Source organism: Schistocerca americana, chromosome 3 (assembly GCF_021461395.2).
Source record: "Schistocerca americana isolate TAMUIC-IGC-003095 chromosome 3, iqSchAmer2.1, whole genome shotgun sequence".
NCBI classification, from domain to species: domain Eukaryota; kingdom Metazoa; phylum Arthropoda; class Insecta; order Orthoptera; family Acrididae; genus Schistocerca; species Schistocerca americana.
The window spans coordinates 397,676,142-397,698,958 of NC_060121.1; positions in this window are offsets into that span (position 1 = coordinate 397,676,142).

Consider the following 22,817-nt stretch of genomic DNA (forward strand, 5'->3'; position numbering starts at 1 on the left):
CATTATGAAAACCACAAATAATGCCAAAACCAACGGTGAAGAGAAGTTTTGAAGTAATTACGAAGAACTAAGGCTGGACAAGTACTAACAACGCAATAACACAACACTCATTGCACGCATTTATTCCACTTTCCATACAGAAAACGCAAACGCCTTATTTTGTTACTCGTGTTATGAGCGGGGTCAGGGATTTTCTCTACCTCGTGATGACTGGGGGTTGTGTGATGTCCTTAGGTTAGTTAGGTTTAAGTATTTCTAAGTTCTAGGGGACTGATGACCATAGATGTTAAGTCCCATAGTGCTCAGAGCCATTTGAACCATTTGTTATGAACGCAAATGTGTAACTTCGTCATGATTGTTCATTTTTTACATGTATCTACTACTTTCGTAACAAATTCGATAAAATATGCTTCATTGTACAATTACTTTTATAGGAATACTGTATGTAATCGATGTAGTGATCACATAGGCGTAAGTGCAGGTGGTTGGGTAGCATATTGGTAGCTGGCGTAACAGGAAGGTGTAAGTAAAGCCTTCTCTTCAGGCAATAGATCCTCAATCGCCCACAAGCTGCTCGTGCAGTTTCCACCTGATAATCCAAAAGTAATTTGGCTAGTATTGATCCATGAGCCTCATGACGCATTGGATTCAACACCATGGTCAATCAGGGCAGAGAACGGTCCGAATTAGTTTCATCTTTATGATGGTAGGCGATCAGCGCAGTTCTGACGTTGCAATTAAGAGGTGTTAGGATAGTATTGGGTCATTGGTTATGTTTTGCACCTCTTTTCCTAAACAAAACTGTTTAAATGCCTCAGAAGTAAAACAGCTCACATTATCAGTAGCAATGTAATCCAGGAGTCTGAAGGTTCCTAACTTCCTACTTAACATGCGGGTGGCCATCCGGGTCGTTGTCCCTCCTGTAGTTAACAACATACGATACTTATGTACCATCATTCCAAACAGAAACAGTTCACATCCCTAGATCGCAGCAAGGGACCCACGAAATCAATATACACGCGCTGAAAGGCCTTATCAACAGGTTTAGAAGTCAAGTAGCCGACATTTGTATTCTGAGCAGGTTTACTGAGAGCAGATATCTGACAGTTTTCTACCTTCTTGCGAGTCTCCGCGTCCATTTTCGTCCGTAAGGAATACTCCCGGTTCTTCTTCCGTCCAGTTCCCCAGGGATTCGTGGAATATTTAAATGAGAGCGGAAACAATTCATCAGATGCAGCAACCTTCGGCTGCCCCAGACCACGCACCTTATAACAGAGAACCCGATCATTCGTTAAATAAAGGTCGACAAACTCACCATCCTCAGTCCTCTGTTGATGGCACTCAGACATTCAGACTGATCTTGATATTCTCTAATGTCTCTGAACAGACTAGGGATCTGACTCAGGATGTTCCTGTTCGCCCTCTGGAGGATGATGCGTGGGACTTTCATTCTCGTCTTCATACAAGGTGTTTAAACTATTGGCCAATACGTTCTCAGAACTCTTGTAACAGTAGATTTCAAATCTACGTGTGAGAATCCTCGTAGCGTACCTGTCTAGCGAGTACCCAGCTCAGTGCATGATTCTCTGTTTCCAGGGTAAATTTCTGGTGTTCCAGGTAGTACTTAAATTTCTCCATCTCAAACAAGGCAGTGATGGCTTCTAGCTCATATATGGGGTACTTTCCCTCCAACTCATTTTATTTTCTTGAGGCAATAGCAATTGCCCTCTGCATCCCTACATTTTCTTGTAACAAAAGCCAACTTCGAGGTTCTTCATTAAAATCTAGTAGAGCTGACACAGATACAGACTGTAATTCCTGTTTAAGTGCTAAGTATGCGGCCTCCTGAGAAGGACCCTAAGTAAACTTGCACTATCTTCCGGCGCAATTCGTTAAGAGGAGCTGCTTTGTCAGCAAACCCCTCAATGAACTTCAAAAATGTTCAAATGTGTGTGAAATCTTATGGGACTTAACTGCTACGGTCATCAGTCCCTAAGCTTACACACTACTTAACCTAAATTATCCTAAGGGCAAACACACACACCCATGTCCGAGGGAGGACTCGAACCTCCGCCGGGACCAGCAGCACAGCCCATGACTGCAGCGCCAAGACCGCTCGGCTAATCCCGCGCGGCCTCAATGAACTTACGGAAGAAATTCACCAGCCCGACAAATCGAGCAACCTATTTAACATTACGTGGACGAGACCCTTGATTTATAGCCTCACTCCGTCAGGATCTCCTCTCTAGGCACAATATGTCCCACGAATTTCATCGAAGGAGAGGCAAAAACCATCTTCTCAGGACTTACTATGAGGCCCACTTTCTGTAACTGCCCAAACACTTCCTCCAACAGTACCAGATGGTCCTGAATCGAGTTACTGTGTAAAACTAAACAGTCTAAATAGTGGTGCACGAATTTGAACTGAACATCAGAAAACAGAACATCCATCAATTGTGGCAGGACAGTAGCTCCTGTCGCCAGCCAAAAGGAACTCTACTAAATTCAAATAAATTTCAGTCAATTCAGTCTGGTTGTAGGCCTGCTTAAGGATGACGGTCGGGTACAGGTACCGATCGCAACACATTTTTATTTAATTCCCGATAATCCACTGCCGGCCAATATTCCCCACTCGATTTGTGCACCACAAATATTGGCGCCGCGTAGGGTGGCGTAGAAGGACGACTGAGACGTTGATCCAACATTTTCCTTATTTTTTTTTCATAATACCTTCGTCACTGGTGGAGTTAACCCATACAGTAATACCTTCACTGGGACCTGGTCCATTAGCTCAACGCCGTACTCGAGCATATATGGTGACACCCAGTTCCTTTGTTAGCTAAACCGGAAATTGGAAACAAAGATCTTCGATTTTGTTCTTAACAAACGTATGCAAAGAGTTTAATCGATCATTATACATACCTGACTCCCCATCAGCCATCACCATGACAGTACCCTCATCATACTGGAAGAATGTGAGCAGTACACCCTGTTTAAATTTGAAATAAAAACTCCTCTCAATCCAATCCGGAATTAAGGCTATCTTCCCAATGAAGTCAGTTCCAAGTATGCAAGACGTGGACAGATTTTTAACTATCTTCTTATTAATTTTCCACGAGAAATCTCCAAAGGCCACCTTAACTAGCAAAGTACCTTTATCTTTTAAACTTAATTTATCCTCCATCACAGACAATCCGATTACCTTTCACCTTGATGTTGGGTGAACCAGTCATATTCAGTTTCCGAGATGGAACTCTCAGTCCGAGAGTGCACCAACTGGCTTGTTATTTATAGCAATACGTACTAAGGTCAGTTGTTTATTCGACGTATCCCTAATTGCACATATTAGTTTATCGTGCCCGTGATATAATAATTGTCACAAGTCAGGTCGCACGCCTTCCCCATGCAGCCCTATCTAGTACAATTTAAACCTTTCAGTCTCGAGTTTTCATCTCTCAAGGAATCTTGTTGCTCAGTACCTCTGACTGTATCCCAGCGGTGACAGTATTTCCCTCCGCAATCACTTTCTCTGTCACACCCTCCACTTAACTTGGCCATCTTAGGAAAAGAGAAAGCAGCAAGGAATTTAGATGATCCTGTAGTAAGTAAAAACTTTAAGCGAGTGAATTACAAAGTCAGTTACCTGCAGCGTAGTACCTCCCCAGTGGAAACACACATAATTAATTTTCGACATGTCGAGGTACGTCGAAACGATACAACGAACATGAAGAAAGATCTATACGAGGTAAAGATACAAATGACGGAATGAAACACGTTAAAAAATGGTATAACTTGCCGGTAAGCGTTGGAATGAAATTTTATTGGCAGCTGTACTCCATTTATCCTGGAGCTAGCAGTATGCCGCGTTCTGCGTCCCCTGTAAAGCTGGGGAAGTTTTCTTGCGATCGTACGGACCCGAGGTTTCCCGGGACGCCGCAGAGTTCGATAGAGTATTCTGCACTGGTCAAAGAGTTATGTGATGTTTAACCCTATACGGAAACAGCATTAAATTCTATCATCACACAAGCTCCTGTTGCATTTAAACAAATTTCTAGTAAGTGTTCTCACCAATCATATTTCTACATACAAACATTGATAATAATTTTTAAGTAAAGCTATCAGTCAAAGCCAAAAATTTTGTCCTTTAAAAGAAATATTACTTGTAATACTTGGCCCTAAACACAGCACAGGAAGAAGTAACTGTTAATTTCCCTGTTTTAGAGACTACAATTATTTACGAAATGGGTTGCAATTGGGCAGTTCAGATATTAGAGCACCGAGTAATAGTTTTACAAGGTACCTCTACCTATTTTGATAACAGGATGGTAGCGCTGACAAGAAACATGCCGTACAAACAAAAGTCAAATACCAAATAAATGGAACGTGCATCATAATAAACTCGTTAGAATTACGATTGCAAGAGTAATTTAAATTTAAAATAATTTAAAACACACCGATCCGTCGTGGAGATAGTACAAATGGGCATCGCTATCTCGATGGACAAGTGAAACTTAGAGAATTAGACTGAATCACGATTCTAATAGTTTATTTTGCTATTTATTGCTGTTTTCACGCATAACGTGCACCGTTGGAGGTACTATAGTACGTGTTTCAGAAATTTAATAAGTTATGTAGTATCTTAATCAAATTGTTAGAAACAGTTGACTCTACCAACTGCGAGCACGCTAAGACATGTTGTGGAGGTAGCTTCTGCCCCTTGATTTCTAGTTCTCTATTTTCAAGCACAAAAGCCGATTATCCAGTACACTGAAGTACTTATGACAAATCCTCAACTATAAACTGACACGGGAATGTCAACTACTAACCATCCACCAAATTGCTCAGAACAGACTTGAACTAATGCACGTCCCAAGACGGGGCTTACATCCCTTCATCACAGTCCACACACACAGATCATTAATCCGACCAATGCTCTCTCATGCCTGGATTTACGTTGCACCAAAATTTTATCATTTCCTCCAAATCCGCGAACGCCTTCCCCTCCGACCCAGATCCAGTACCAATTTATTAAATTTCCCTCTCTCCTCTCCCACACTTACGAATTGTCTACGCATGCCACAGATACAACCAGACAACACCAGACAGCCTATCATCACTGATCACCTCTTACACTCTGTAGAGCTTGCTTGCACCAACACGTCGCCCAACCATACATCAATCTCCTCACCTTATCCCAAAGAAACGTTAAAGCCCTCCCCCTGCCTGACTGTGAATTATGTCAAGAGATACCCATCGCTCCAGCGTAAACAAAATACTCTTCTTCCACTGCACGCCAGAGTTTCTCCCTGTCTCTCTTCGTGTTGCTCCCTCCCTTTATATACGTTTGGCCGGGAACCTCCTTTCCAACCCTTCCATACCAAATACTTTCCAAATCACTCTTCTTCCGACAATCATCTTCACCTACTGCTTTTGTCAAATGCACCGTTTTTTCTAAAGACTGTCACATGTCGACAAGTTAAAAAAATTTATTCAATATGTAACCTGAAATGTCCAGCCACCTACTTTACTAATTTTATAGTAGTTTACATTCTCCTCGTACTTATTTTCGCATTGGCAATCTCCGGACCAAGCTATTTTCGTTACAATTTTCCTTTTTCTTTCACCTGGGCCTTAAAATCAACCCAGTATTTCCCTTTCTTTCCTATTCTTTTCCTTCCTGGTTTCCAGTCCACCTATTGTCGGATTTTAATTTTAACTAATATCGAATTCTTCGATAGTTTACGGTAGCTGATTTGGTATTTCCATTTTTCTGGTCAGAAACGCAGACGGTTGTTTCTTAGAGGTGTTAGCCTCCAACCACTCTTCTATATTTGTAAGGTTCCTCGTGCGCTCGATTTCGTCTTCATCTACCTTTACTACTCTGAGTGCCCACTTGGTTTTCGGGATAAATTAACTTTCCTCGAAGGAGATCTGGAGACCTGCTCTTCATGATCATATTTTCAGTTCATTGATGTGTTGTGCAGGAGTGTCTAAATAATGAGAAAGAAAATGAAAAGTCATCTGCAAAAGCCAGACAGCCAACTGTCAAATTCGTGTTCTTTAAGTCAAGTCTGATTCCATTTTCAATATCTTTGTCAGTCATTCCTTTTCGCCATTCGCAGATCGCTCTGTTGAAAAGTAGAGGCCTTACATCACGCCCTACCTGATTTCAAAAGTACCTGGAATTTCTCCTCCCTTAAACTTCACTTTGGAGGTGGTGTCAGTACGAGTTTATCGGACAATGGCCCTTGTTTTGTTATATACACCAAATTCTCTAAGTATTTCGAGAAAAAGTTATTTGGTCAATTCAGTAACAAACCTTTTCGATATTTTCGAAGGTCGGCATGAATTTATTACTTCTACGTTTAAGGAGAACATTAAGGCTCATGAACATACTTTCCTCAGCTCTACTTGGTATTCACCGAGTTGTAGGTCCCATTGTCTTTCTGAACTACCCTGAAGTTCTTTCGAAATAATTTTGTAGGTTATTTAGAGAAGAGGGCTGCCAAGATAACTGTTTACACCCATTCCGTCAACTTCCTTATAAAGTGAGAGAATCACTGCGGAGTACCATCCACATCGAGGTTCCTCAGTTTTCAAGATGTTGCAGATTATCTCATTTTATCAGTAGGCTTTTTTCCTGCGTTCTTCCGCATTCCAGCAATTACCAAGTCTTCCTTTTATGCTTTGTTGGTTTCTAGTGAACATACGTTCTGTATCATCGTTTCTGTTGTAGGAGGTTGTAACATACGCGGCGTTTCCTCTCATGTGTAACGTGAATGTAACTCGACACCTTTCTCGTGTCAAGCAAACTAAAACATCGGTACACTATGAGAGAAAGTAACGACGGTCCAAATTCTAACCCGCAACTTGAAGGATGTAAACCACCTGATGAGGAAGCTATATCCATCACGGTTACGTGAATCTAATGCTTAGCAGACACGCCTTTCTGATTCTGCATCTTCGAAGTCCAACGGCACCATCCACAGCTGTCAGACATACATGACGTACCTGCAAGACAGCTGACAGCACATTTCACACCAGCATGTGATTGATGAGAACGAAATTTACTACGAAAATAATATTCTGGGAAGCTGCTACATTCGCAAATAAACCACAAATAAATCTGGTAAAAGTTTGATACACTATCGAATCCCAGTCTCCACCTATTTCGTACATGCATATTTGTTACATCTATTCTACGAAGTTACAGCAGCTTTGGTCAGAATTCACGTTGTGCTCGCGAACATAACCTTCGCTCTCGACCCGATACTTCCAGTGTGTAAGATAAAGTTACGTGCTCCAAAATGCGTAAATCATAATATCTCTCCATTCCACTCTCTTTGATAACTGTACCTGCCATGCGCGTTTTTGCTAACATACCGTCAGAATATTTTAGGAAAAGCTGGCACATTTTCAACAAACACAAAATAGTGGAATTCTCTCCCTGTCGCATCATCAGGGACGATAGATCGACAACATTGTAGGTAGCATCCGAATAATAAAGACAACCATCTTATCTATATGCATTGTAGTAATAGCGTCGTGACTGGAATAAGCTTTGCGCTTTGTCTGATATCGTGTAATTCTGCGAGTTTGCCATAAATCAAAACCAGTTATTTTATTTTCATTTTTTTAATTTTTTGTTTTTGATTTTGAGTCATTAGTCTTCTCACTGGTCTGATGAGGACCGCAACAAGTTCCTCTCCTGTATCAACCTATTCATCACTTAGTAATACTTGGAAGCTACGACCTCAATTATGTGCTGGATGTATTCAAATCTCTATCTTCCGTTAAAGATATTGCTTTCTACAGCTCCCTCTGGTTCCATAGAAGTGATTTCCTGATGTCTAAACAGTTGTCATGGCACCTGTCCCTTCTTATTGACAGTGCTTTCCACATATTACTTTCCTCACCGATTCTGCGAAGTATCGCCTTATTCCTTACGTTATTAGTCCACCTAATTTTCAGCAGTCTTCTGCACATCTCAGGTGCTTCGATTGTCTTCTCTTACAGTTTTCCCAAATACCATGTTTCAATACCATAAGATTCTGTATTCCAAACTCACATTAACACAAATTTCTTCTTCAAATGAAGGCTTGTGTTTGAGCGTAATAGATGTATTTTGGCAAGGAAGGCCTTTTTTCACCAATGCTAATCTGCTTTACACGTCCTCCTTGCTCCGTCCGTCATGGGTTATTTTGCTGCTTAGTTAGAATGTTCGTTCCACAGATACTGTAATTCTTCTTCACTTACTCTGAGTGTAGCAATAACTTCAACGAATCTTTTAATATCCTTTCACACTGAAAGTTAATCCCACTTTCGAACCGTTCTTTTATTGCCGTCATTGCTTCTTCGAAGTACAGATTGAACAGTAGGGGTGAAGGAATGCATCCCTGTCTTACACCTTTTCTAACCCGACCACTTTGTATTTAGTCTTCCAGTCGCATAGTGGCCTGTTGGTTCTTCTACATGTTGTATGGTCATATTACTGTCTTCCCCTATATCTTACCCCAGTTTTTCTCATCCAAATGTGTTGCACCATGTTACGTTGTCGAATGTTTTTTCCAGGTCGACAAATCCTATGAACATGTCTTGATATTTCTTCAGGCTTGCTTCTAATATCAGCAACAACGTTAGACCTGCATCTCTGGGGACTTTGCGTTTCCTAAAGCCAAAGTAATCGGCATCTAACAGATTTTCCAGTCTTCTGTATATTATTCTCATCAGGAACTTGGAAGAATGAACTGTTAAGGTGACTGTGATACATTCTACACATCAACCTGAGTAATGTTACCACTTCCTCCAATGACTGCAGAAATTCTGGTGGAGTGTTGCCCATCCCTTCTGTGTTCTTTGATCTTAAGTCTTCCAAAGCTCTTTTAATTCTTCTTCTAGAACTGGCTCGGCTATAGATACCGGTTTCATCCTCTATCGCGTCATCAGAACTCTTCTTCCTGATAGAGACCTTCCATCCATCCACTTTCTCCTCTGAATTTAACAGTGGAACTCCCTTTGCACTCTAACGTTACCGCCCTTGCTTTCAATTTCACTAAAGGTTTTTTTTTTTACTTTTTTGTATACTGAGTCGGTACTTACGATAATTATTCCTTTTTTCGATTTCTTCGCACTTTCCACGGAGCCGTTTCGCCTTAGCTTCTCTAAATTTCCTGTTTATTTCATTTCTAAGCGACCTGTATTTCTTTATAACTGAATTTCACTGAAAATACTTATAATCACCAAATAAAATCCTTGCCTAGCCGACTTGACTTGCAGATAAATCATTTACGTAATACATGTATAGACAAATCGTATTTTGTCACAATCTCAGAGCCGACTCTCACAATACGTACGCGCACTTCAGACTCGAACTGTATTCACCCGAACAATGGTGCACCGTCATCCAATGGTGTCGACAATGGCGTCACTCCATTATCTTTAAGAATTGTTAATGTTGCTGCTATTAGAGTTCCTTCCATCAGTAGTGTGTTGTCGCGTATCGATACCTCCCCACCAGTAGCAAAATTGTCGACAGATCTGTAAGTTTCCGTTAGACGCCGATAGAGGTTGTGCGAGGTCAGGAGGACTGCAGTGGCTCAGTACCAAGAGCGCTCTCCGATCCAGTTCGCTACATATACGCCGCCTGATCTCGGTTTTGACACCATCATTTGTACTTAGTTCAGAGAACGTGAACATTGTGATAGCTGGAGTCTTTGTTGCTGCATTATTTGTAAGGAATCTCCGTAGATTCTGTGAAATATAGTTTAAGTACATTTTGCGTTTACTGCGTTAAATTGTTCGCTAATCATTTTTTTCCTGTTCAGCTTTCCTACGACGACAGTTGGGTCATCTCTTTGTAGCCCATCTCTCCATACTGTTGTGTACGAAGTCATACACTACAGATAGTTCCACGTAAGACTCTTGTAGAATGGTAACTGTCAGAATTTTACCTGTTTCCCCACTATTAAAATTCGTAAGTGACTTTATACGTCACTCTGTACTTGTCCACCCATTCTGTAAGAAAGAATGACTATTGCTGCTGACTGTAGTACAAAATCTGCATCTTATTTTTTATAGTAGTCTGTACATTTGATTCTGACATTTAATAAACTTCATATTTTATTTGTGCCTCACAAACCATTGATAATACATAAATTACCTGCCAGAAATGAAAGACAAGTGCCTGTAATTAGATCTGAGGAATCCCTTTCCTAAAATTGTAATTTTATTATAATTTAACTTAGTACTTCCTTGTTTTGAGTGGCACGAAAGTACTATGTCGTTGAAGTCAAGTTTAGTAACTGTGTCGTATTATGTCGACAAGAGAGCTAAATTTGAGAATATGTTTTCAACCCTGCTCGAAATTACATCGTTTTTCTATCTTTAATTTGCTAAAACTGTGTTCACAGAATGCTGTAGTCACTGCTATTGTTTTATATGCCCTCAGATCTTCTTCACTGTTTGGATAAGCACACCGTAATGATTTCTTTAAAGAAAGAATGGGAAGCTAATACTCGTGCTCTAGCTCGGCACCTTCACATGGAACTTGAAAACACTTATTTCGTTAACTAACTCCACCTTATCAACATCCCTGCTATACTCGTAACCAAAATCAGCTGTACGTATGTCAATAAAAAGTACAGAACTGTCATGTAAGACGTTTTCTGATAAGACAAGTCTGATGAGATGATGTGATGTGTATGAGAAGTGTTTCCCTTTTCACCTGTCATTCCATGAATTGCTTTAAATTTGTCTAGCTGAAACAGCCTCTCACCACTTTTCACTCGGCAGGAATATGCAAAATCGGTAGCCTTTGACCACATAGCATATTGCTTCAGAAAGCGTTTGACAACATCTGAGTACATGCAGTGCCACAGAGATGCATCCGCAAGAACCCCAATGGTGAACATGAACAAGTTTCATTAATGGTAGCTGCGAACCAGCGCACTGTCGCCACATTAAGCATGTATGCGAAACATGTCTATTCCGTAGTAGCCGTTTCCGTATGTTGCTACTTCGACGAAATTAGAGTACAGAATTCCATACACATTAAAAAAAGTGAATCTATGCACGTATGTGTTTATGTATATGTGTATGTTCCACATCTCCTCCTAAATCACTGGACCGATTTCAGTCAAACATTAGCTTTAGAATTACCTGTCATGGTTCGAGAGATATGGCGCCATAAACGGTGCATGAAAAACTGCCCCATCATGAATGACATTTAACCTTAGCAAAACCAAAGGATTCGTCATAACTTACAACACCAGGGGAGGGGGGTTTACACTATGTCCATCTTAAAAAAATTAAAAAACAAAATGCGTTAGTTGTTGTAGAACATACTTTTGAAAGATGTACACTCCTGGAAATTGAAATAAGAACACCGTGAATTCATTGTCCCAGGAAGGGGAAACTTTATTGACACATTCCTGGGGTCAGATACATCACATGATCACACTGACAGAACCACAGGCACATAGACACAGGCAACAGAGCATGCACAATGTCGGCTCTAGTACAGTGTATATCCACCTTTCGCAGCAATGCAGGCTGCTATTCTCCCATGGAGACGATCGTAGAGATGCTGGATGTAGTCCTGTGGAACGGCTTGCCATGCCATTTCCACCTGGCGCCTCAGTTGGACCAGCGTTCGTGCTGGACGAGCAAACCGCGTGACACGACGCTTCATCCAGTCCCAAACATGCTCAATGTGGGACAGATCCGGAGATCTTGCTGGCCAGGGTAGTTGACTTACACCTTCTAGAGCACGTTGGGTGGCACGGGATACATGCGGACGTGCATTGTCCTGTTGGAACAGCAAGTTCCCTTGCCGGTCTAGGAATGGTAGAACGATGGGTTCGATGACGGTTTGGATGTACCGTGCACTACTCAGTGTCCCCTCGACGATCACCAGTGGTGTACGGCCAGTGTAGGAGATCGCTCCCCACACCATGATGCCGGGTGTTGGCCCTGTGTGCCTCGGTCGTATGCAGTCCTGATTGTGGCGCTCACCTGCACGGTGCCAAACACGCATACGACCATCATTGGCACCAAGGCAGAAGCGACTCTCATCGCTGAAGACGACACGTCTCCATTCGTCCCTCCATTCACGCCTGTCGCGACACCACTGGAGGCGGGCTGCACGATGTTGGGGCGTGAGCGGAAGACGGCCTAACGGTGTGTGGGACCGTAGCCCAGCTTCATGGAGACGGTTGCGAATGGTCCTCGCCGATACCCCAGGAGCAACAGTGTCCCTAATTTGCTGGGAAGTGGCGGTGCGGTCCCCTACGGCACTGCGTAGGATCCTACGGTCTTGGCGTGCATCCGTGCGTCGCTGCGGTCCGGTCCCAGGTCGACGGACACGTGCACCTTCCGCCGACCACCGGCGACAACATCGATGTACTGTGGAGACCTCACGCCCCACGTGTTGAGCAATTCGGCGGTACGTCCACCCGGCCTCCCGCATGCCCACTATACGCCCTCGCTCGAAGTCCGTCAACTGCACATACGGTTCACGTCCACGCTGTCGCGGCATGCTACCAGTGTTAAAGACTGCGATGGAGCTCCGTATGCCACGGCAAACTGGCTGACACTGACGGCGGCGGTGCACAAATGCTGCGCAGCTAGCGCAATTCGACGGCCAACACCGCGGTTCCTGGTGTGTCCGCTGTGCCGTGCGTGTGATCATTGCTTGTACAGCCCTCTCGCTGTGTCCGGAGCAAGTATGGTTGGTCTGACACACCGGTGTCAATGTGTTCTTTTTTCCATTTCCAGGAGTGTATTTATGCGTAATTACGGCCTAGATCCTGAAAAAGCGTTTTAGCACTCCATTGGCAATATCAGCGGATATTCAGTAACATTTTTATTGTTGTTGACGTTTACTCTCCACATGCTTTAGAAAGAGATGTTGATGTGTTTGTAACGTCCTGAGCCTGGAGATATTAAATACCACATTCACTGGAGAAAGTGACATCTACTAGTGTGACATACATTTGAGGGTTAAGATTAAGAAAAAAATTTAAAATATATGTGGAATGTGGTAGAAAAAACAATAAATCTTTTTTTCCAAATTTTAAAATTTACAATAACTGACCCAATTACAATGTTTTCAAACGGTGGGCTTGAAGTACCCACCCCTTCCCCCTTTTGGTATTGCGAGGGTTACATGTATAGCTTCTGTGCTACTAAATATATTTGCAATTAATTTCGTAGATAGCATCCACACATGCACCTGAATGTTCCTCCACAAATTTATCAAAATTGTCATTGTAAGAGACATACATCAAGTGATACGTCGTCATAAACACTAGGATGAGTGGAAAAGTCCTGCATCATTTATGAAGTTTTAATACACTAATTCTTTACTATGAAGACATTACAATCGAGTCAAAAAACTCCCTGACTGCAAACATCTGTTGACGAAAACATTAGCCATCTATAGAGCTATGAAGATGAGTGGCCATAGAGATGTTTACAGAATCTTGTTTTACACACATGAAGCAGCTGTACTTGTACTTTTGTACAATGTGCGTAGTGCATTTTTTTTGTACAGCTGTTTCGAAATCGTCAAAGATGTTTTCAGGGATACATGGAAATTAAAGTTTTTCGATATCATACTACAAACATAGGACTTTCCTGTTATCGTTTATGATAGAAACTGGCAGAATGAAAACACGGGCAATGCTGGGTTTGGCAGTTAATTACACTACAGAAATGACACTACAACGACAGTCGCGGACCGAGTAAAACGTTTGTACTCGTAGGCAGAAGATAGAAACACGTGGGGTAGCAGAAGTCACATACCTCCCCTGTAACTGTAAAACCGATTTTTTTTCCTACTTTTTAGGAAGTCAGTGTGAGTTGCCTCCGTGTCTGCACCTATGGTCCCCGTCGCGCCATCCCCTCGGTACTACCCTGCTCGAGATTACTCCACCTGTGATGTATATCGGTCGAGCCGTTAGAGTCCCGTCCAAACGCAGCACTACACCCGTGCAAGGAACTCCCGACTGCTCCGTGACAGACCAAACCGGCCCCTGCGCGTTCGGCTACCGCGCGCTACAGAACGGCAGTTACCTCGACCGTTAACAGCCCGGCGTTGCCTCGTGTAGCGGCGTGAGTGACGCGCAGTCTGTGGGCGGACGGAGGTGACGGCGGCACCGCACAGCACCGCGTCACGCCGCGCTGAGTGATTAATACGCCGACTGTGTAATTATCAGTCGTAATGGATCCATTTAGGCCGCCGCCGCACGCATTAGGTCGGCCGGCCGCGCTTCGGCCGGCGCCTGGGGGCCAGATGGGATCCTGTTGCGAGACGTGTGTTCCTGTGAGGCTTGCAGTCGGCTGTCTCCCAGCCTACAGACTCGCATTCAGTGTACACCTGTTGATACACGTGGTTCGAGTTTCACGCATCAATCATTTCAGTCAGCTGCAAACATGTGGCACGTCAGCAACGTGACTATTTAGACAATGCACCTCACTCAGTACGTCATTCTTTCCGCTGTTAGGTTCTCCTTATAGTGTACTGCCATTTAAAATGTTTTTTTAATCCAGTCTTTGATCAATATGTCAATTCTATAGACCCAAGATTTCCAGTAGTTTATTTAGTCTTAAGTGTCTTCTTTCTATGTCTATCCCGTCCTCACCCATTCACTTTCAATCTCCTCCTCCTAATCTCACCTTATGTCCCCTCTTCCCTCTCTCCCTACCCACTTCCTACAAACCCCCTATCTCTGTCCCTCATCCTCACTTTGTTCATCTCCTCTTCTCCTCTCCTTCTTTCTATTTATCCATATCCCCATTACCCCCTCTCACATTCCTCTCCTCCTCCCCTTTTTTGTGCATCTACTCTGCTCCCCTTCTCTGTCCATCTTCTCCTCCCACTCTACCTAACCTTTTCCTCATCACTTGCCTCCATCCTCATCTATCCTCTCCCTGTCCATCTCCTCATTCACCACTCCCTTTGTCTCTCTTCCCTTTCTTTCTCCACCCACCAACTGGTTGTAGTTTCTATCCGCACAGTGTTTCTTTTCATAAAAAAAAAAAAAAAATACGGTGATATGACAAACCTGGGGGACGAGGTAAAGTGACATAATTTATTAAAAACTCTGTGGAAACGAATGAATGTGCGGGAGCATGTTGCCAGAGTTCACCCAGTCGTTCACGGAAAGCTCGGCGTCAGGTGGCGTGAGGTTAGCGCGACTACAACATAAAATGATGTGGGTCCACAACACGAGACATTCGAAGGAATAGGAAAAGGCAATGTGTGTGAGTGTTAATCAGCGAGCAGTTACGTTGCAGTCTGGTGGTGTTCCTCATTACCACATGACCGGGGAGCAACATCTGGAAGACCTTACATGGGAAGAATGGTCGGGAAACTGTAAGAGTGTGACGAGTTGGCACGGAAGTTTTATATTGCTCGCAGCATTGTTTCAAGTGCATGGAGAGCATTCCGAATCACAGACGCTGTTGCCTGAAGGAGACGTAGAGCTCGACCATGGCGGGCAACAAGTAAGTGTTACGGAGATGCTTCGGGAATCCAAATGGAAATCGTGCAACAGGAAAGAAGAAACCGAAGTCACGATATGGGCCCAGTTTCAACCACATATAGCTGGAATACACGGCAAAAATGGTTCAAATGGTTCTGAGCACTATGGGACTTAACATCTGTGGTCATCAGTCCCCTAGAACTTAGAACTACTTAAACCTAACCAACCTAAAGACATCACACACATCCATGCCCGAGGCAGGATTCGAACCTGCGACCGTAGCAGTCGCGCGGTTCCGGACTGCGTGCCTAGAACCGCTAGACCACCGCGGCCGGCGAATACACGGCATGCGGTGTCACTCTCCACTGCCCGACGACCAGTAAACTGTGACAGGGTGACTACAGCGCGAAATGGTGTGGCCCCGCAGCACCAAGAAGTTCAAGGAACGGGAAAAAGAGTGCGCGTGTCAATCAACGAGAAGTTATGTGCGTTTTAGTGGTGTTCTTCATTGCCGCATGTCCCGGAGGCAGCACCTGGATGACTTCACAAGGGGAAGTGTCATCTGGAAACTGGAAGAAATGTGACTAGTGAGTCCAGAAGGTGGATATTGCTCACATATTGTTTCACGTGCGTGGGGAGTATTCATAACTACAGGCACTGCTGCCCGAATAAGAAGAGCCGGTCGACAACCGTCAGATGCAGCTACATTATGCAACAGGCAAGCAGGGACCCAAGTCAACCAACGAGTCTAATTTCAGCCATATTTAACATGACTGAAAGGCACTCAGTATCACTCTCCACTGTTTGACGACCAGTACGTCTTGTTCTGCATATCGATTCCACGTCGGCGGCAACGTTTGCGTTAGTGACACGAGCATAGGGGCCACTTTTTTAATGCTGCTGTATTTTTTGTGGCTGGCTGCTTTATTTGTTATTGGAGGTCTTGGTGATCTCTCTGCAGCAGCGTTTCATAGTGTGCACAGGGATTGCCGAAAGGCCACCGCAGTACAAAATCGCCACACACGCCATTGCCCGTCCCTGCTATGAAGATGCAGCCCTTTTTATTTTTTCTGTTTATATTTCTTGTAATGCAGCGTTTATACTTATTGAACATAAAATGTACATAAAAGTGGAAGTAAAAGTCGCCGTATTTGAATTTTAAGAAGAAGGTTAAAAGTTGACAGGAGAGATTCGTTCCAGGAGTGAAAACCTCGGTATGATCATCGAGCCATTACCGTCTAGACGCCTTTGATATTCGTAATCATTATAAGTCCAAGGCTAAGTCCGCCTCCGTAGCGTTCCCGCCTACCACGCAAGGGGGCCCGGGTTCGATTACCGGCAGGGGACTCGGTATTCTGTTTCCTTCATCATCTTTGACACGCAAGTCAGCGAAGTGGCGTCAGCTAAAAAGACTTGGAATACAGCGACCGAACCCCGAAGGGGATATCCCGGCCAATAAATGGTATACGATCATTTCATTTTTTTCCAAGTCTAAATGTTACGTTTATTTCGGTTATGTTACGTGACGTATGTTTTAACTGCACGTGGCATTGTAGTCATTATAAATCTGAGTATCTTAGAACAGCATTAAAGCGACGCCTTGAGATACAGCAATCGGTCACTATCTAAACGTTCTGCTTGCGTCTTTTTATGTGTTTCAGGCTTCTATTAGAATTATTTTCTACTCTCTTACTAACGCAAAACTTTATATGTTTTCAGCCTGTACTTACTTGTGTGGATTACGTCCTATGCGCATTGACTTTTGTACGTTCATCTTTCGTCATTGTTTGATTATCCTGTATTATTTGTGCTAATGCTGCATATTTTGTAGTCGGTGGAGTTGTAATCCATTTCGCTAACCAACATGCTGTAGAGAAGAGATTGTGTCGGCTAAAGTGTTAAGCGTGTTCCATGGGTCTTCATTACGCACTATGTTGTTTATCGTGTTCTATGTTAATGTGTTTCAGTGTAGTCCTGTTTCCCCTAGATTACTGAACAGCTTACAGGTCAGGACACTGTGACCCAGAATTCCTATTACCATGAATATATACTTTGAGTCGTTGCTCATTGTGACGCGCTGTAGGTGCGCTGGATAATTATCGTGGCCGGCCGAAGTGGCCGTGCGGTTAAAGGCGCTGCAGTCTGGAACCGCAAGACCGCTACGGTCGCAGGTTCGAATCCTGCCTCGGGCATGGATGTTTGTGATGTCCTTAGGTTAGTCAGGTTTAACTAGTTCTAAGTTCTAGGGGACTAATGACCTCAGCAGTTGAGTCCCATAGTGCTCAGAGCCATTTGAACCATTTTTTGATAATTATCGTGTTCGGTCAGAAACTGGCATAGCTCATTTGCAGCCGCTCTTGTATGTCAGTGAATATGTAGTGTATGTGATACCCCAGATCACTAATCCCCATTTTAGCTGTCAAGTCTCCACCCCCTCCCTTCAATGGTTTAAGAGGGCGCTTACTGTGAACTGTTATTTCAGTGATTCGTTCAGTCCCGTCAGATCTGCCCGTTTTCAACCACTGTGATGCTGCGCGGTATCTGATCGCAGCATCGACTGTGTGTGTTCCTAGCACCACATATATTGATTCCGCTAATGTGGTACCAAACGCCCCTGACAGCTGTTTTATTCATGGCGAATTTTAGAGTGTGTGCCCATGTGCCCATGCACTGGCAGCATAGCTCAGCACTGATTCGAAGAACGCACGGTGGTATGTTTGTACCTGGTTGGTAATCTGTTGTCGGCGGAGTTTATTCGTGTAAGAGTGTGTATTGTGTACTGTGTACCCCTAAATGTTTGTTAGTATCGTGAATTTAATGTTCGTGTTCCCAAATTTAGTGCAACGATTCCTTTTCAGTGATTATTTCATTAGACTGTATATAATTTTGTTGTTTGTTTCCAACCGCTTGGGCAGAGGAATAGAAATCACTACCCACAAGAACTCCTTACCAACCTTGTAGTCAGCATGGGAGCCCGTTGTAGAGAATACAATGCCGTGCGTGATGATGACGCAACATATTAAGGACAATATCCTGCTTTTTGCAATGGACAGGTGTCCACCATAAATAACGGTGACTTCGCAAAAGTTATGATCTTTGAGACAAAGAGTCACTTATGTTACTCTCATAGAGTACTTCTTGTGCACTGTACTATATCAGTTCTTTCTACATATGCCTCATGTCTCAGCTAGTTATGTTAGTTCGCAGTGTCACATTATTCGAAAGTTTTTATCGCCCTTAAGTTCGAACACGAGTATATCTGTACCAAGTCTGACTGAAATCGATCCAGGGGCTTAGGAGGAGATTTTGAACAAATACGTCTGTGTCTTACATTGATCTCACATATGTCAGGACTTCTGCTGTCTTAAACCATAAAACACCAGAGGGGGTGTTAAATTTATTCCTGGTATTTACCCGTGTGACTTGATCTTAGATTCTGGAATACGTTTACAAAATTATTGGCTCGCTGCTGCAAGAGATAATCAAAACCGTACGTCAAGAGGTCTCGCCAGTTTTTTCAGTGATTGCAGCTGCGCATCTTTATCTAGAACATTCGTAAAACACATACAGTTAAAGACCCCTACCGACCGTAATTGTGAACTGAAATACTGCGGGCCCTTAGACGCACACGTGTCACATTATTGATAGTCTAGTTTATTTACAGTGCCCTTCGCAGACAACCTGTTAAATTTAACGCTATCAATTCGCAAAAGAACCGCTCACTCACAAAACACTAATAACCACAACACATTGAATATACACAAACAAACAAAAAATCACACAACAGTCTATAACTAAAAACTAAAGAAAATCCTGAAGTTAAAATCTTCTGGGTTATTAGGCTGCGTCATGTTTCTTCTAAAATGTTCGACGTCTCGACTTCTCTCCTGGGATCTTCCTCAGGATCTTTTGGTGTCCACTGCTGCTAGGGTTCTAGCAGTAGTGTACACCAAAATATCCTAAGGAAGATCCCAACTGAGGGGTCCAAACGTCGAGCATTTAGAAGAAACATGACGCGGCCTAATAACCCAGAAGATTTTAACTTCAGTGACAACGGCCATGAAAGCCTGCAGACTTACACAAAGAAAATCCTGCTGTACAAACCTGTTTATTTTTGTTAGGCTTGTCAGTTGCGATCTGAAGTTCGATTTCCCAGTTTTATTATCTGCATACCTATGCTTTCTCCCTCCGTTAGCTCCTCTGGTACTCCACACCCCTGTTGTGATCTGCCCTCAGTATGTCTGGGTCTTTCATTATCTCATTTTCTTTGCTGATTCAGAGACCGACTTCAATTGCTGCTCCCTTCTACACTTATATTCCCATGATTTTCTGCTCTGTCTTCTGTTCGTTGTAACATTTGAATTCTTATTTTCTTGCACACACTCCCCAAGATGAACTAAAATTAACCCGAATTGATCCGGGTCATTCTTGGATACGTAACTGAGAGGTCTCCTATGCGCTGTCAGCATTGTGTTCATGAATACGAGTGTTGCCCAGAAAGTAATGAACAGCATTTTCGTTCTCAACAGTCCTTTATTGAACACCAAGAAAATTATACACACGAAAGAATGGTGTTTTATCTACACACCCTATTTTTCCACGTAATCTCCATCCCGTTCTATGGCCTTCCTTCAGCGTGAAACAAGGGCGTGTATGCCCTGGCGGTACCAATCCTTGTCCTCGTGCCGGAGCCAGTGCTTCACTGTGCGACTGACACCTCTTTGTCCTCAAAATGTCTTCCACGAATGGCATGCTTTAATAAATGACATTATCAGCTCGCTGCAACATGTCAGGTGTGACAGCCGTGGATTGTCTCCCCGACCGCTGCAAATCGTGAAGTTTCACCAAACCACCTTTGATGACAGCCTCCATGCGCAGCGACTAACTGTACTTCTGTTGACAGCAGATGCTCCATAGACTTTGCACAAGCGGCTATGAATATTCCCCGCAGTTTCTTTCTCTGTAGTGAGAAATTCGATAACGGCCTGTTGGTTGTAACGTACATCACCTACAGACGCAGTTTTGAACCTGTCCTTCAGCTATGATATCTGTCAGAACTGGCGCGCTCACTCAGGAGACTTCAAATAAAACATACGTAACGTTTCGCATTCGTAGCATTGTTTTCGGCAGAAGAACCCTCGTAATCTGCCACTGTTGTACATGTGGCAAAGGTGTTGGTTCCATTTTGAAATATCGCCGAAGTATTTTAATGGTATTACTGTGGGTGGCGGAGCTCTTATAATGTTCAGGCGCACCCTATTTTGCTGTCCAGCAGACCCACAACTTCACATGATATCTGATTCAGGTTTATCGGAGGCAGAGCAATTTCTTATAACTTGCCACTCCTTCGCAATAATTTCACCATTCTTATGACTGCTCATAAATTAAAATTGTCTCTGCATTGCACAGTGGTTTGGTAAACTGTCCTTAAGTTGTGTCATGCACGTTTTGATATGTAGGTGCTCACCTACAGTAAAAGTAAGGAATTTTCTCAGTAAGAAGTGATTGTCATGAAATATTTGTTCGTTTCTGGTTACAGCTCTCATCACTGCAATTGACTCTCATAAAGGAATCACATGGCGCCGACAAAGGTGCGCTATTTGACTGTGAATACTTCTATTCTCTTCATTATTAATCACCCAAATCTCTGCTACTAAAACTGGTCACAGCATGGCTCGCTGTCGCTCAGCCTCGTTCCTCAGCTGTTCTGCACAACGTCTGAGCGAGAAAAGCTCCTCCGTTTATGCAAATAGTTCCGATTCTGTCACCTCCAATGCTGTTCACTTCTCGAGAGTTTGCTGATTTTGACTTAATGATGTGTTAATATCTCCTAACGACCGCAACCTGTGTGAAATTGAGGTGTTAATTTCCTCTGCTTTTTCCAATTTGGCCAGGACGCTTTTCATGGTTTTTGAAGCTTCGACCATCCCTCTGTCAATTCGTCTACTGGAAACAAAATTTCCTTACCAGCTCTTTCATTCCTTTCCAAAATCGCTTAACGTCCTCCTGTACTCCTTCCTTCTTTGCTTCTGCTTTTACTCTATCTGATTCTGCCTTCCAATCTCTCTCCTGTGCTTCTTTCGTATCTGCCAAGGCTTTCCTATCCCTCTCGTCGATTTTTCTGCCATTTCTCTGAGACATATTGAAATGTCCCCCTTAATTCCTATACTTGATCTCCTCCGCGCTACGTTTGACTATTTCGCAAACAATGCTACTTCGACCCTGCTCGGTTATCGGTGCGTTTTCCTGGGTTTCAGGAAAAACAATCGCTGCTGCCACCTCCCCTCACAAAGTTCTGATACCATTTCCTATGATTATATTGAATCCTCCAGTCTGGTTATTTTTCTATCATCTCTAGAATGCGATTGACTAGTCTTATACATGTTAAACATAGTAATTAGGAGCCTACTACCCAGCGAATAACACAAGTGAGATACAAATAAACAACACTTAAAACTCAAAAACTCTTCACATTCAAGATGGACAAATCTCTGCATGCAACATATAATAATCAACCCCCCTAAGCATAGCACATATTAGCAAATAACATGCACTCCACTCTAATAATGCAGCAGCCGATGAACAGTGCACAACCGAGACAAAACTTGGACCATAAATGGCCCTACAGCTAAATTTGCACCCTAAGATGTACCTCACCGCCCCGTTATGGCTGCGAAAAATCCAACTATTCCAGAAGCAAGTTTCCGGATAATGCTCGACACGAATAGTTGTACTTATAACATCTTAGATCAAGGTCGACATGGACCGTACCGGCCATCCTAACTTACTTACGTCTCTCTGTGACCAGCCTGTAGTGATCTGTGACGAGCTCAGAGTAATGCTTGCAGATCACAAGTCATAGCCACTATCAAAACATTCCACATTCAATATATAAACATAAAGGTTGACACCTGCTTTGCAATGGAACTCCGTCACAATGTAGGAATACAGGGTTTCTCTTTGCATTTAAAGAGTCACCTAATCAGAATCCAGCTGTGGGACAATGGTTCTGAAATTCAGATGTAGTCTGAGTTTGATATGCCATTTACGTACTATACGACTTCATCATATACCAAATTATAATAATACAGAATAAGATTCCAACGAAATGAAAATAAATTCTCGTCATGTTGACTGAGAAATTCCTCCATCGCAAAGAGCACAAAGTCACTGAAAACACTGTAAAATAAAGCTCTTTAGAAGCTCAATTTAATCATGAATGTCCCACTGATACTATGGGGAGGTACGTGATATACATGGAAAACTGCTTGGGAAGTGCACCAGGCTTTCCTAGTCTGTCCAGTTCGCAAATGAAAAGTTAAGGATTCAAAG